The following is a 14,609-nucleotide window of genomic DNA, read 5'->3' as shown; positions in this document are numbered from 1 at the left end:
AGGCTGTAGAGTGAGTGTCAGTTATTTACTCATTTCAATAAGGAATCCACGACATAACAACATGACAAATTATTGAGTGGGCTCGTGGGCAATGAATGATTCATTTTACTTCACGTTTCTACAACGTTTGACTAAGTGCGAGGATGAATTGTGATTGGATAAAATAAATGAAGCTAAGAGACAAACACATGTGGACAGGACAACACAAGGCCCGTAAAGGATTTTACAGAACATGGGCCCAGACGCCAGAGCCTCGCTACTCTGCAAAGTGCATTCTAGGGTGTACTACGTGGAAATGAGGTGGACATTTGGATGCCTTGACAAAGGGCCATATAAGTTTACACCCCTGGAGGCTGCCTATTAGTTAAAATGTGTATCGCACCCGTCGGTGAGGTTTTTCTAGATAATGTAGTGACTACAATAACCGCCAATCGCAGGGACATCGTCGAAAAACATCCCTCATGAGATCGCCCACCTCGCGAATCGAACCCAAGTCTTCTGCGTTGCAGTAAGACGCTCTATCTACTACATCAGCGCGGCTCTCGTGCATATAAGTAACTGAAGTTGACCCGTAAGAATGTGCGCACGGGTAAAAATTACCCAGACCATATTAAATATATTTTGAATATTTCCAATGAGCGCCAACCCTTCCAGTGAACCAACCCTTCCGAGCGTGGGGACCTTGAATCAGCTGTGAGACTTCGTTAGTTCCGCTCGCAGGGCCGTAGGAATATTACCTAAGTACATTTACAAATATTTTTTGTTGATTTTTTAAAATTTAAATCGGATTTTTTCTATTTAAATCGATTTTTTTGATTTTTTAAAAAACATGCTTAAAATTGCTTGCATGGTTTTGCACCATGTTCATAACTAACTAACTAACTCTCTAGCCTTCTTAAACCCGAAGGTTCATGGCTGCAGCAACACAGGCCTTCCATCTGTCCCTATCTTGAGCAAGATCTATATACTCTTTCCCATCCCTACCGATTTCCTTTAGGTCCATCTCAACGTTGTCCCTCCATCTTCGTCTTGGCCTTCCTACTGGTCTCTTACCATCAGGTTTCCCAACAAGAATCCTGAAAACTCCTCTTTCCTCTCCCATTCGTGCCACATGGCCTGCCCACCTAAGTCTTCTTGATTTAATTATTCTAATAATGTCTGGACATGAATACAAATTATGTAGTTCTAAATTATGTAACCTTCTCCACTCACCTGTCTCCTCATCCCTTTTAGGTCCAAAGATTTTCCTAAGGATCCTATTTTCAAATACTCTCAATTTATGTTCCTCTTTCAATGTAAGGGACCAAGTTTCACACCCATATAATACTACAGGCAAAATTACGGTTTTGTATATTTTAACTTTTAGATTCTTAGATATTAAACGAGAAGACAAAAGTTTATGAAGAGAGAAGTAACATGCATTTCCTGAATTAAGCCTACTTTTTATTTCCTCTTTAATGTAATTTTCATTTGTTAATATTACTCCTAAGTATTTGAATTTGGAAACTGTTTCAAACGAGTTGTTATCAATAATTAGATTTTGATTATTACCTAACACTTGGTTTCGGCCTGTAAGCATATATTTAGTTTTATCTTTGTTAACTTCCAAACCTATCTCTTTAGCAGTTTTGCACCATGTTCATAGATATATTTTCTTATATATAGAAAGGCTTCTTCTAGTAAACGGCCCTGTAAAATATTTGACAGTTTAAAGCAAATAAAAAAATATACGTAAATATACATTTTTCTGTGTCTGATACTGTAACTACTATGGACATGTTTGTTGAGTTTGTTAATGAAACTAATAATAATTCCAGTAACTTTTCTTCTAGTGAAAATAAAACATTCTGGATGTACTCTATAATTGTAACTTAAAATATAAACTTAAATATTTTTATAGTCTTTGTAGCTGAAATTTGGAGATTTTTTTAATGATAGTTCGAAAAATATCAGCTGCCATGAATATTTACAGTCTAATGATAATAACACTATTTATGGTTTAACATGATTAGTATTCTGTATATTTTTCTACACAAAATGTTTGCTATTTTTGCCCACAAAATTATTGAATTTTAAATCAAGAGAAATCCTATGTTTACATTTCCTTTCGTATAAGCTTCACACAATCAGTACATATATTTTATTTCACTTATTTTCCTATCTTAGAACCTAATAATCACCATAAAATGATTACGAGAGTAATGTACTTTCACCAAAAGTTTTTCTGATATCTACAAAATCCTTATGTACATTATTCTAGAAATTATTTATTTAGAGTGATTTAAATCACTCCACCCTGATTTCAACATTATCTTCCTTTTTCTCATTTGTCTAGTACAATAAAAATGTTCAAAATTAATAAAAGTAGTTTAATCAATAAAGATATTATTTACATTCATTAAAATATTGATTTGATTGACTGATTTGTTGTTTTAAGTCCACTTTATGCACAGTAAGGCTAATCGGGACTGGACCTACAGTTTAAAGTGGCATCCGAACCACTGTGCCATATGCCTCCACCGGGTATCGAACCCCAAGGCAACAACGCTACCACTGCGCCATCGGGCAGGGCCAAATTCATTAAAAAAAACTGTAATTCGAACTTAATGAAGTATTTTGGATTCTGAGTAATACAGGCCCAGCACGCGTCCTGAAAATATTTGCCGAAAACTTTGTACACGACGAAGAATAATATCAGGTGTGCCGGTTAATAATTCTTAATTTCGTCGCTGGAAGCAAGGGTTGGTGCACAGTCTCAACTGTTACGTCAGTGTTTTGTCTAGACGTGATACCCGTTCGTCAAGTTCTTTCACGAACTACTCTTTCTCATCGCAGCTTAATAAAGAAAAAGGAAGAATACAGGAAGGGGGGAGGGAGGGAGGGAAAGAGAGAGAGAGAGCGAGAGAATACAACGTAATAAATGGCTGCCTTGTGTGTTCTGACAGATTACAGATGGTCCATTTCGGCCAGAATGTTGAATCAACAAATCCTCCCATGCTTCAAAGGGTCTTGGATATTAACCCTCTTACAGAACGCGGAATAATTTCTTCCGATATCAAGAAGACGGTTGCGGGGAAATGCAATTTATCACATAAGTCCGCTTCACCTCTGAATGCGGAAGAATCTCCAGAAAGAAGGAAATTAAAGGAAACAAGTTGGACATGAAATTACTGTGTAACCGTGATAAGAGTTATTATCAGAAACCAGCAAGGATGTTTCATTCGTTTCTTAACAGTGCAACGAACCGATTAGCAGGCTACCTTACATAGCCACAAATTAGTATTTAATGGGACTCTCAGTCCACCAAATTTTATCTTTATATTTCTAATCATTTCCGAGTAATGGACATGTATCAAATGGTTTATGTTGGTAGCTTCAACGGTATGCTTATCATTTTCCTGGGGGGGGGGGACTAAACTAAACGATACGATACTAAATTCGGTGGCAGAACTGCCCTTGAAATGCAAAGGGTTTTTCTTTAAGTGACGAGTAGTCAGAGCATCGAGTCCCATCGATGCTGTTTCCTGGTTTTCGGGACCGCAGCCCGCTACTTCGTTTCAAGTAGCTCCCCTGGGTCTCCACAGAAATTTTGGAGCTACGGAACAGAAATTAACATCGTGCACACAACTACATGAAAACATAAGCAACTGAACGAGAGCCAGAGTTCCATTGTTCCCTCGCGGAAAAAACTAAATCATTTAGAATAGCATTTGAAATAATCGCCTAGGATGACTGCCTAAAATAACATCTGACTTCTTATTTTCGTAGTACTGTTATAGACTAACAAACTACCATCGGATTTAAAATGATAGATACTCGAGTTTGGACTCCAATTAAAAATTAACCAGTTGACCTACATGAAAACGACTTACGTCAAAATTTAGCTTATTTAATTCTGCATTAAGCTATAACGGCCATTTTTTTTTCGAGTATGCCTTCGATTTTTTTATTGTCGTGAGAACCAAAAAAGTACCGCTCTTTGGTGTTTTCCAAACGACCACTCTATTTCTAATTCCATAAATACAAAACTTGAAACCCGATCGTGAAGAAATGTAAATACAGTGCAGGCAGAAAGATTTTAAATACCATTCTTAATTTTCATATTTTGTAAAAAACAGCCAAAAAAAAACGTTTCTTGTGAATTTTGTGAAACAACTTTTTCTTACTATTGAATACTCCTACAAATACAATCTTGGTCTTGTTCTGAAGCTCTTTGCAGCTGTTTATAAAACACCTTCTCATTCTCAATTCAAATTGAGAAACCGATTGTATACAGATTTTTATTCAACGAAGTAAACATGTGTGTTGAACGTGGCAACATCGCGCGTGCTGTCACTACAGCGATAACCGTTGAACCGTGGAAACTGCGGGCTCTCCCTGCGAGCTGTGTTACCACGTCCGACACAAATGTTTACTCTGTTGAATAAAAATCTGTACAAAATCGGTTTCCCAATGTGAATTGATAATGATAATGGATTTCATAAACAGTTGCAAAGAGCTTCAGAACAAGACCAAGATTGTATTTGTAGGAGTATTCAATACTAAGAATAACTTGTTTCACAAAATTCACAAGAAACGTTTTATTGGCTGTTTTTACAAAATATAAAAATTAAGAATCGTATTTAAAACCTTTCTACCTGCACTGTATTTAAATTTAATCACGATTGGAGGTCAAGTTTTTTATTTATAGAATTTCCAAGAGAGCGGTTGTTTGGAAAACAATAAAATGAAATGTACTTTTTATGTTCTCGCGACGACAAAAAATCGAAGGAATAATATTAAAAAAAAATGTTACGATAGTTTAACGCAGAATTAAGTGAGCTAAATTTTGATGCAACTCGTTTTTACGTAGATCAACTGGAAAATTTTTAATCGGAGTCCAAATTCTAGTATCGATAATTTTAATCCGACAGTAGTATTTGCTGGTTATAAATTTTAGAAACATGTAGATCTGTAGATGTATTATTTTCGGATATTTCTATAGGTTACATAACTGCCGTTTACTATTTAGTTGTTATTTGGTATGCCTATCTGCCCACCAACTGTCGTTTTAGAAGCGAAGATGTTATAAGTTGACATGAACGTACGGACGCAGAGTTGTTTTAAAGTTTTTTTTTTCTTTCTTGCTGATTCGTACCCTAAAACTACTAGTTTAAAACAGGAAACTATGAACGGCTACGAGATAAAGACGTTTCCGTTGTTCCTATTATCTCTAAACGCTCCATTATGCAATGGATGTAGGTGGCAGCATAGGAAACATCGCGTCATCACGCTTTATGACTCAACGTAACTTAGCCATTAAATTAACATTATGCTTTTCCTAGAATTCGAATAGAAGGTCATTTTCGAGCACTATCATCCTTAAACCTGAGCAAGTTAAAGAACTTAGGTGTCTAAAACATCAGTCTTCAAATACTTTCAGTGTGATACCAATATTAGGTACATATCTGCGTTTATGTCCCTTTGGAAAATATTTAATACAAGGTTCTCACAATTGAAAATCAGAGAAAGATTCGACTTAAACATGAAACTTCTTACATGATGAGGTCCGAAGAAAATATTGCAAGAATACAGTCCGTCCAGTGGGAAAGGTGACTAATGAGAAATGAAAGCCAAGACGTTGTGGACCGGTAGTTTACGATAACGTTTATTCAAAATAGACACCTTTTGAGTCAATACATGCACTGAAGCGGTTGTAGAACTTTGTGAAGCAGTCTTGGCACTCCTGTTTCGGAATTGCCTCCAAAATCGCGGTTGTAGAACTTTGTGAAGCAGTCTTGGCACTCCTGTTTCGGAATTGCCTCCAAAATCGCGGTCGAAGCCTTTTGGATGTCTAGAATGGTGTCGAACGCATTCCTTTCAACGCCAATTTCAGTTTTGGAAATAACCAGAAGTAGCATGGAGCTAAATCTGGAGACTATGGGGGGTGATTGAGCTCCACTATCCCTTTTTTGGCCAAAAACTGGCGTACCAACCTGCTCTTGTGCACGGGTGCATTGTCGTGCAACAGAGACCATGAGCCCTGTTACCGATATTCAGGCCGAACTCTACGAATCCTGGACAATAAACGATGCCAAACACCCACGTAATACTCAGCGTTCACTGTGTGACCGTCTGGAGTGAATTCCTTGTGGATGATGCCTTTGGAATCGAAGAAAACCGTGAGCAGGGTTTTGATTCGGCTATTCTGCATGAACACTTTCTTCGGTTTTGCAGAGCCTGGGCCCTGGACCATCACGAAATCTTGCATACCACTTAAACACGTTATTACGGCTCAATGCCTCAATACCGTAAACAGTTTGAATCATTTGAGACGTCTCTGTTGCACTTTTACCCAATGTGAAACAGAATTTAATTTGGCACATTGCTCCGTTTCAGCAGGTACTGTCAGTCACAAGATCCGTATGCGTCGACAGTCGACGTTAGTGCTTTGCACATTTGCAGGAAGAAAGTCGAAATGTGTCGCTACGTAGTACATATACTTCTCCATAGATGGCACTGGTGGTTCCGTGGCATAAAAGTCAGTCACCTTTCCTACTGGACGGACTGTGTATGTGAACTCACTGCAATTTTGTAGAAACATTTCCATCTTCCAAAAGCCTGTTCTATCATTTGTGTGCTGAATTTTGATTATGCTACGAGTATGACACCCGCCTCCACTGCCTCCCCCCCCCAACCCCGCACACGCATTTCATTCTGGCGATGGCACCGAGGGGATTCTTGCTTTCGTATAGCGCTACGATAGCCACAACGCCATGTAGGCTGGCAGGAGTTAATAATAATAATAATACAAAACTTCCCATGGTGCTTGATTTGATTTGTATTTATCCACGTTTTCTTGTCACTTTTGGATAATTGCGACGACGAGGGTAAATGATGATATGAGGAAATTAATTAAGGGACACTCACAAAGATCACCAGGATTCGAATCAGAAAAAAAAAACAAATACAGTGAACTCTTGAAGGAAGTTACCTAAGATCTATGTAAGCAAATAACGACTACAACTAATAAATAAATATAAGGTAAGGTAAAGATAAAGTTCCCCGTGCTCTTTGAACCATGCCATAAGGCATTGACGTGCGGGTCGGCCCCACACATTCTATCGACATTGGCAATTTTGGGAGTGATGTGATCAGCATCACGCTGAGTCCGCCTATACCCCAAGGTACCTATTCATTTAGGCTGGGTGAGCTCCAGATCCGCATTATGCGGGGACAAGGCCGGAAAAACTTCCAACCTTAGATCACTCATCCCGGGAATCAAACCTGGGTCTCCCGTGTAGCTGTCAGACGCCATACCGACTAGAGCACCGCGGTTCTAATAAATATAAAGCTGAACTATTTCTTTAAAATGCACTAAAAAAAAGCGGGCACCGGGATATGCCTTCATAATTAACTCAGGTGCGACCTTGTACTGTACACAGAAGCCTATATGACTACTGTACCACAACTTTTCTTCATCCAATCGCTACTAATGTATACTCCTTCGCGATCATGCCGATGAACGATACAATCTACCACAAGTCATGTAAATCAGCACTCACCAGCTCTTGCTTCGGAATCCCACAAGCGTAACACTTCAGAGAGCACTTGAAGTGAGGAAAAAACAAAAAGCACACTCACTCGGAGACTTGAAAAGACCTGCACAGTGGACGGTGTACAATAGTACTAGCCGGCACGTCGAGGAAAGATGGCGTTGAACTCACTTCCCGTTGCATCACATCTCCCTCCCCCCCGCTCGCTATTTCAATACCGTGACGTGCACTTCTCTCTGTCAATGTCACACCCGCGCTGCCGTCCCTGAGGCCGGGTGTCAACCTCGCAGGCTGCCCTTCACGTGCCAATAAGCACAACACGAAACCAGTCCCCTACAAACAATCAGGGCTGCTCTTTCGTGTACGACGACGCTCACAATGCGTTGCTTTCCATGCAGAGGTGCTAATGTTTTGTTCGAGGGAATCTGAAAGAGCACCAAACAAGATGAATACGGAACTTTCACCATTGCTCTGATCAGAGATTTATCCAGAATTTCCCATGTCAGAGAGGGTGGAGGTACGTTCAAATTTAGAGGGTTGTAAGGATAAGTTTAGGGTCAAAGTAACCATAAACTTGTCCGTTGTGAAAAATATTCTCGGGGGTGTTTTGCAGAGTTATTAAATTATTAATTATTATTAATGGTACGTTAGTTAATCTCCTGGGGCCTGAGGAGCAAAGGAGTGAGTAACTTTATATGATTTCGCAAATGTAAAAAGTTATTTAGCAAAACAGCCTTGGATGCTATTTTGATGGGATGGAAAACATTTTGATTCTCCTCAACCCCAAAGTTCGATTCTGTCCCACCCGGCCCCACTTCCAAGTTACGCCCACTCGGCTATTTCTTTATCCTGCCGAGAGCCGCAGTCGTCCAGTCGACCTCCGTGGCTCTACAGTGGGTGACTTCAGGAAGGAATTTTTAACGTCGATATTCCTGTGGTTCACCTGGCTTCCCAATGAGTACGTGGGAGGCATGAAGCATCTGAGCGCTCACTACTACTCTGCGAGCAAGTCAGATCAAATGAAGCAGCAGAACAGCAGATCTGGGTTCGATCCCCTGCAGAATGTCCAAAATTTCGGTGTTGATCCAGCATCGGGAGCTACGTGGAAGTATGAGTGGCTAATTCCGGTTTCGAAAGCCAGAAAACAGCGACGATAAGACTCGATGCGCAGACAACGCGTCATTCAGTAAAAAAGACGCTTCACGGACCCTGGCCTTCAAACGGTGGTTGGGTCGCAAAGTGTTTTCCGTGAAAGTGCTCATTTTCTCTTGAATCAAAAGAACAAGTTCACCAATAGTGCAAGTTCTCTTCCACTTTCAACCTTCTTTTTTTCATACGACCCACTATGTCTTCCTCACAACTAGGCTCGAAAGTTGACGACCTAAAAAAAAAAAAGTCTTAAAAACAGCTTGAATGGCCTTTAAATTATTTTTAAAATGGCTTAAAAATAACTTTCGCTCTTAAAATGAACGCTTGAGTTTTTTCATAAATTACAAGAGAGTAATTAATTAAAACCCTTTGCTTGGTGCTTTAAACTACTGAAACTAGGAAGAAGCAATTAAGTGCATTTAAATTTCACGAACTTAAACTTCAACTATGATTTTAAAAATGCAACGGAAGCTGCAAAAATACTGGGAAAAAAATCCGGGTTTTCTAGTTCTAGCTGAAGGAAAACGGACTGATATGTTTAGCACTGTCTTCAAGGCCCAGAAAAAAATATGTTTTATCATCAACTTCCAGCTCGCACTCATAACAAAAGTTTTTGCCCCTTGTTTGTCCAATATGAACTCTCAAAATTAAGACAAGAACCTAAGAACCATGCACTATAGCCGGACAAGTACTGACAATTATATACTTTATTATATAATATATTATATAATACGTCCCGGAAACGGCACAACTTCAGATTAGCAAGGCTGCAGTCTGTTCCTTTCATCCCATTGCCGATGTGTTCTGTTTTTTCCACACTAGAATCCTATGATTGCTTCTTTTCGAGATGTCCAATTGGCACCACTGTGCTGGGTCAACATCGCCATTTTTCGGGTCCTACCGAGTATCGAACAAGAGACCGCTCATACGAAAAAGCGCCAGTGTTAAACGCTGAGCTGAGTGTAATTTCGCACAATCCCTCCAGAACATGCGGGCTAAATGTTCAGTGAATATTTTTTTAAATTTTTTTATTATTATTGTTATTATTATACAACTTTACGCAATGCACGTTGAAGTAATCTCCAACTACAAATCATATGTTTCGTCATACGTCACGCTTAGCTATCCTCGGCTCGTAAGCACAAGTCGAGGATACGGTCACGGCTGCATGTGATACGTCTGAACTCACCTTCAACTCTGTACGCAAGAAAGAATAATGGTGCGATTACGTAGCAGTATGCGTACGCAAGTTCACACAATTTAAAACAATAATTAAGGAAGCTGAAGAATAAAGGAAATAGGAACCAGGATGGGACATACTGATTAGATGGGTTCATCGGAAAGTAAGGTGCAAATGTTCTAAACATTTATTAAAGTCAACATACATAGAAATGTGTTCCTATATTTACCGACAATCACCTTCACGATTTAAATATTTATTCAAGTGTGAGAAGATAAATTTTTATCTCATCACATAATTAGCTTTAATTACATCTTCATGTGAAGGATATTATTTTGCCTTAAGGACAGTCATACATGGTGTTTACATCTGTCGATGACGTTTTTTCGATTCCAAATAAATGGAAAATCAACATACTTCATAGCAATTTTTACATTGGCTTGTTTCTTCGTGGATAATCGAGTTTTAAGGCCACTTTTACAAACATATAGGCTAATTGGGACTGGAACTACAGTTCAAAGTGGGATCTTATGTGCCTTCACCGGCTAACGAACCCGGAACACCTTGATTACAACTCGATTCCCGAATGTTCATATTCCGTAACCATACTGGTCTGATCAAGGTGTTATATACGTACGCGTATAAGTAATTTTGGATTTTGCTTATTGTGTGGGTGTGTGTGTGTGTCTACATAATAAACTAACCCTCTTTCATAGTAAAACAAGGGGTGTAGGAATTAGTTGACCTTCTGTGAAGGCACGTAACTGTCAACGTATGTTCTACGTAGTACACTCTGGAATGAACAAGCTGGCGAGGCTCTGGCGCCTGGATCCCCAGAATAATCCTCTGTGGATGATTATGATGTGTGGTACATGTGCATTTCTGATTGTCACTTCAGTCATCTGATCACCATTCATTCATCCTCATCGTCGCGTTAGCCAAAAATGGTGGAAAAATAATGTTAAATGAATTAATACATAAAAAGTAGTAAAACAGGAAAAAAAAACATCGGCTCTTTTGTAACTGCCGAGAGTATAAAACAGCGACAGGTTAAAATTGGTTCCAACTGCGAGTTTAGCTTCAAAGCGAATGAGCTGAACAGCGAGTGCAGGGGTTGAATTACTTCGACACAAACGCGGCCATTTGAAACGCTTTCTACGACGCAATGATCAATAACTCCTCGTGGCATTGGCACTATTAGCCGAGCGCCTCTCATCAGCGCAACAACCTGGTTTCGACGATTACAGATCACGAGTTCGCTCTTGCATAGCATGAACCAACACAGCTCCATTACAGACAGGTATTTACAAGGAAACACACTGCAAGCTTACCACCCGTGGCTAATGCTACCCGAACAGGCAATAATGCAAAGTTCCGAACGAACGTCACAGATTCGAACAGATTATAAATCGGAGGATTTTCCACTACGTTATCCATAATTGCACAATAAAAACGCAGTGAAGGACCTGGGCAAAGGACAATTTCCTTCACAGAGCAATAATAAAGGTTTTATTTTAGTCGAGAATATGACCGGCTTAAAGTTACTTGTAAGACAGTTTATACGTAACCTTGACATGTAAATGTTGCTCCCATCAAAATAATGGGGGAGACGAGGGTCGGCATAAATAGATATTCTGAAATGTTTGTTTACAATAAAGCAGACGGCCAGCTGCAGTACAAATGTAAAGGTTCTAGGTTCGAATCCGGGAGGCAAGGTGTGGATATTTTTAATGTGTTTGTTACTTATTTTAGCTTACTCTCTCGCTTTCTCAAACCCGGAGGTTTATGACTGCAGCAACACAAACCTTCCATCCTTACAGATTTCCTTTAGGTCCATCTCACGTTATTCCTCCATCTTCGTCTTGGTCTTCCTACAGGTCACTCCTGTTATAGCACTTCATTCGCATTGCCACGATTTAACTTAAAAGTGAGGATGTGCCGTGCTAGGGGCATTTCTTTTTTAATATTAAATCATAACACTTTCATCCTAGAGATGATGTAGAAGAGTTACATAAAGAGCTAAATTCGCAGTATTATGCCGAAAACATGCATAAACATTAAACCTACTCAAGTGTGCTTTGAATACAGATCGAAAAGTTCACTCCAACCCATACACGGTAAGTGAAAACTGATGTAAATTGACCCGGGAGTGTCTTGTACACATTTCAATTTTTCTTGCCGATCACTACTTGAACCTATGGGACAATTTGTTATGGACACTGTGCTGACCTCCGTGGCGGAGTGGTTTGCACAGCGCGCTACGGCGCCAGAGATCCCGGGATCGAATTCCGGCATGGGTGTTCTTTGTAAATATCCCTTCATCAATTTCATCATATCAGCATTCATCCTCATCTTCATGATTAGTCAAAAGTAGCAGAAAAGCGAAGTATAAAAAAATCAATCAATTCATACTGTACGTAGAGTATATCTTTAACTCCTCAGCTTTTAGATAAATGTTGTGATCAATACCATATATTAGATTGCGCTGTTATGACAATTATGAAAACCGCTCGTTTTTTCCTGGTACCCTGTGATCTACATAAAAACAATTTGAAACCGGCGTAAAATCAACAAAATACAAGAAACATTACTTAGAAAATAAAGAGAAATATTTTTTGCTGTTAGCATTTTCGTTATCCATCTCTCTCTATGCAGTTACGATTAGATAAGCACAATGAAATATCCATGACACTGAACGCTTTGCGAATTTTAAGTTACATCAGAGATAAACGGACGAGACTCAAAACTTCTGGCGGAGAGTACTTCACAGCAGGAGGTAAGCGAAGATGCTTTCCTGCCACAGTTCAATATCTGAGTTCAATATGTTAATCTGTGGTTAGATATATACACACATAGATACATACAAATATCATATGTATGATGATAACTGTAAATTATACTCTGCACTTTATTCACAATTTGTCGGCATTATGGAATTAGTTTCTGTATGACAGAACCTTGAGACTTATATGGATTAATACACATGGATGATAATCACACGACATAGATAACGCAATCTATTTCATCGAAACAAGTTGACCACTACACTATGGTGGTTGGTTCTCTATAATCGTACAAATGAAAGCTGCCATTTCTTCTCTATTCTGCATATATGGTAAGAATGACAGAAATTTGCAACAGAAAAAAATTTCAAATTATTTTATATGCTTGTCCGATTGATGAGAACATGATCAAATCTTCAATTTATTCAGAGATAGGAATAGAGGATAACACGTACTCGGAGCTGAAAATGGAAAACTTCCGATTAAATGCTCGCGGGTGCGGTTAACTGTGTGATGCCTTGCGTTCTCTTGCAGAAAGACTACGCCTTCCGGCATCAACAACATTTTCTTGACGTTTCATCAACACAGCGTCACCAGTAGACTGCACAGACGAACTGAGGCGACCTGCGCAATAGACCTGCTATCTCACAGAACTGACCATCAAGCTATCATCACACTAGTCTTCGAAGCATGACCTTCTGACAAGTAACAATACTATCGTACGAGAGAGCGTGTCTAATACTCATCCTAATACAAATAGGGTGACCAGACACATACATGTAAAAAAGAGGACAGAGCATGGTGAAAAGGAGGACAAAGTCATAAAAAAGAGGACACCGCAAAAATGGCAACTCATTTGCCATTACTCATAATTTAATCAATATAAAAAAAACCGTACCAAGACTTTGCTCACATATAATTCTGATGAGTTTTTAAACAATTTCCTCTTACCTTAAAGCAACGAAAGGAATCTCCTCACACGACAATCATAACTAAGAATATCTATAGTTTGAAGAACAGAATTTTACTCTTTCTACAATCTTGGATATAAGAATGCAATATCACCACAAGTGAATGCAAACGTAACAAGTAAGCTTCGCTTTAACTTATTTCCAAAACAGAATTTAAATTTTACGTAGTTTGGATTGGGTAGAGAAATATGATTTTAATGCCACGGACATTCTAGCACTCTTTCAACAGCAGGGGAAAGTGACAGCCACCTTACACTTAACCTCATATTCGTTTCTTCCATCCTTTAGAAGCTGGATATTTTCTTGCAAGATCATTGATGCATATTCGCTTCGTTATTTCATAAAAGTAAATATGACTTAATAATCAAAATTCTCACTACGCGTTTCTGTATCACGTATGTATGACTCGAAAATGAACTGGCCAACATCTGTGGCGAAGTGGTTAGCACACCGCGCCACAACGCCAGAGGTCCCAGGTTCGAATCCCTGCCTGGGCATGGATGATCTTTGCGAGTGTCCCTTCATCAAAATCATCATATCATTGCTCATCCTCATCATCGCGATTGACCAAAAGTAGCAGAAAACCGAATTAAAATACACCATACGTATCAGTCAATCAAAAAGGAACTGCTCAAATTACATGTGTTTCACAAGTCTCAGATTGCGAAGCAACGAGTTAGAATAACAATACGTACTAATGACTAGGGGTGTGCGGGAAAGAACTTTTTTTGGTCGGAACGGGCAATTTTTTTTTAAATTCTGACGTTCGGGACGGGTGAAATCCGCAATTTCCCGACCAACCCGGGAAATTTTCAGTAACGGGAAATGATAAAGAAAATTCCCGACGCTGTGGAAATCGTGAATTTTACGTCATTTCTCTTTTTTTTTTTCTTTTCTGAAATAAAAGCTAATAAGTGTCAACACACTTACAAAGCAGAAAACATCAAGAATTGACCAGTTTCTAAAACGACCATTTGAAAGTTCCGAACTG

General features: G+C 39.1%; 1 protein-coding gene across 16 annotated transcripts in view; it reads right to left on the bottom strand.

Annotated features, from left to right (window-relative positions):
* The window catches only part of Rbfox1 (RNA-binding Fox protein 1), an 886,300-nt gene that overhangs the window by 524,889 nt on the left and 346,802 nt on the right, over positions 1-14,609 (bottom strand). For 2 of the 16 annotated variants that reach the window (XM_083136862.1, XM_083136869.1), the window contains exon 1: positions 7,545-7,640. The exons of the other annotated variants lie outside the window; for them this stretch is intronic. The gene's annotated coding sequence lies outside the window, so the exon portion shown is untranslated. Of the gene's footprint in view, positions 1-7,544; positions 7,641-14,609 lie in introns of those variants that run through there. 16 annotated transcript variants of the gene reach the window in all.

This window comes from Lepisma saccharinum, chromosome 15 (assembly GCF_977018435.1).
Source record: "Lepisma saccharinum chromosome 15, izLepSacc3.1, whole genome shotgun sequence".
Taxonomy (NCBI): Eukaryota; Metazoa; Arthropoda; class Insecta; order Zygentoma; family Lepismatidae; genus Lepisma; species Lepisma saccharinum.
This window is presented reverse-complemented; position numbering and strand designations above follow the sequence as displayed.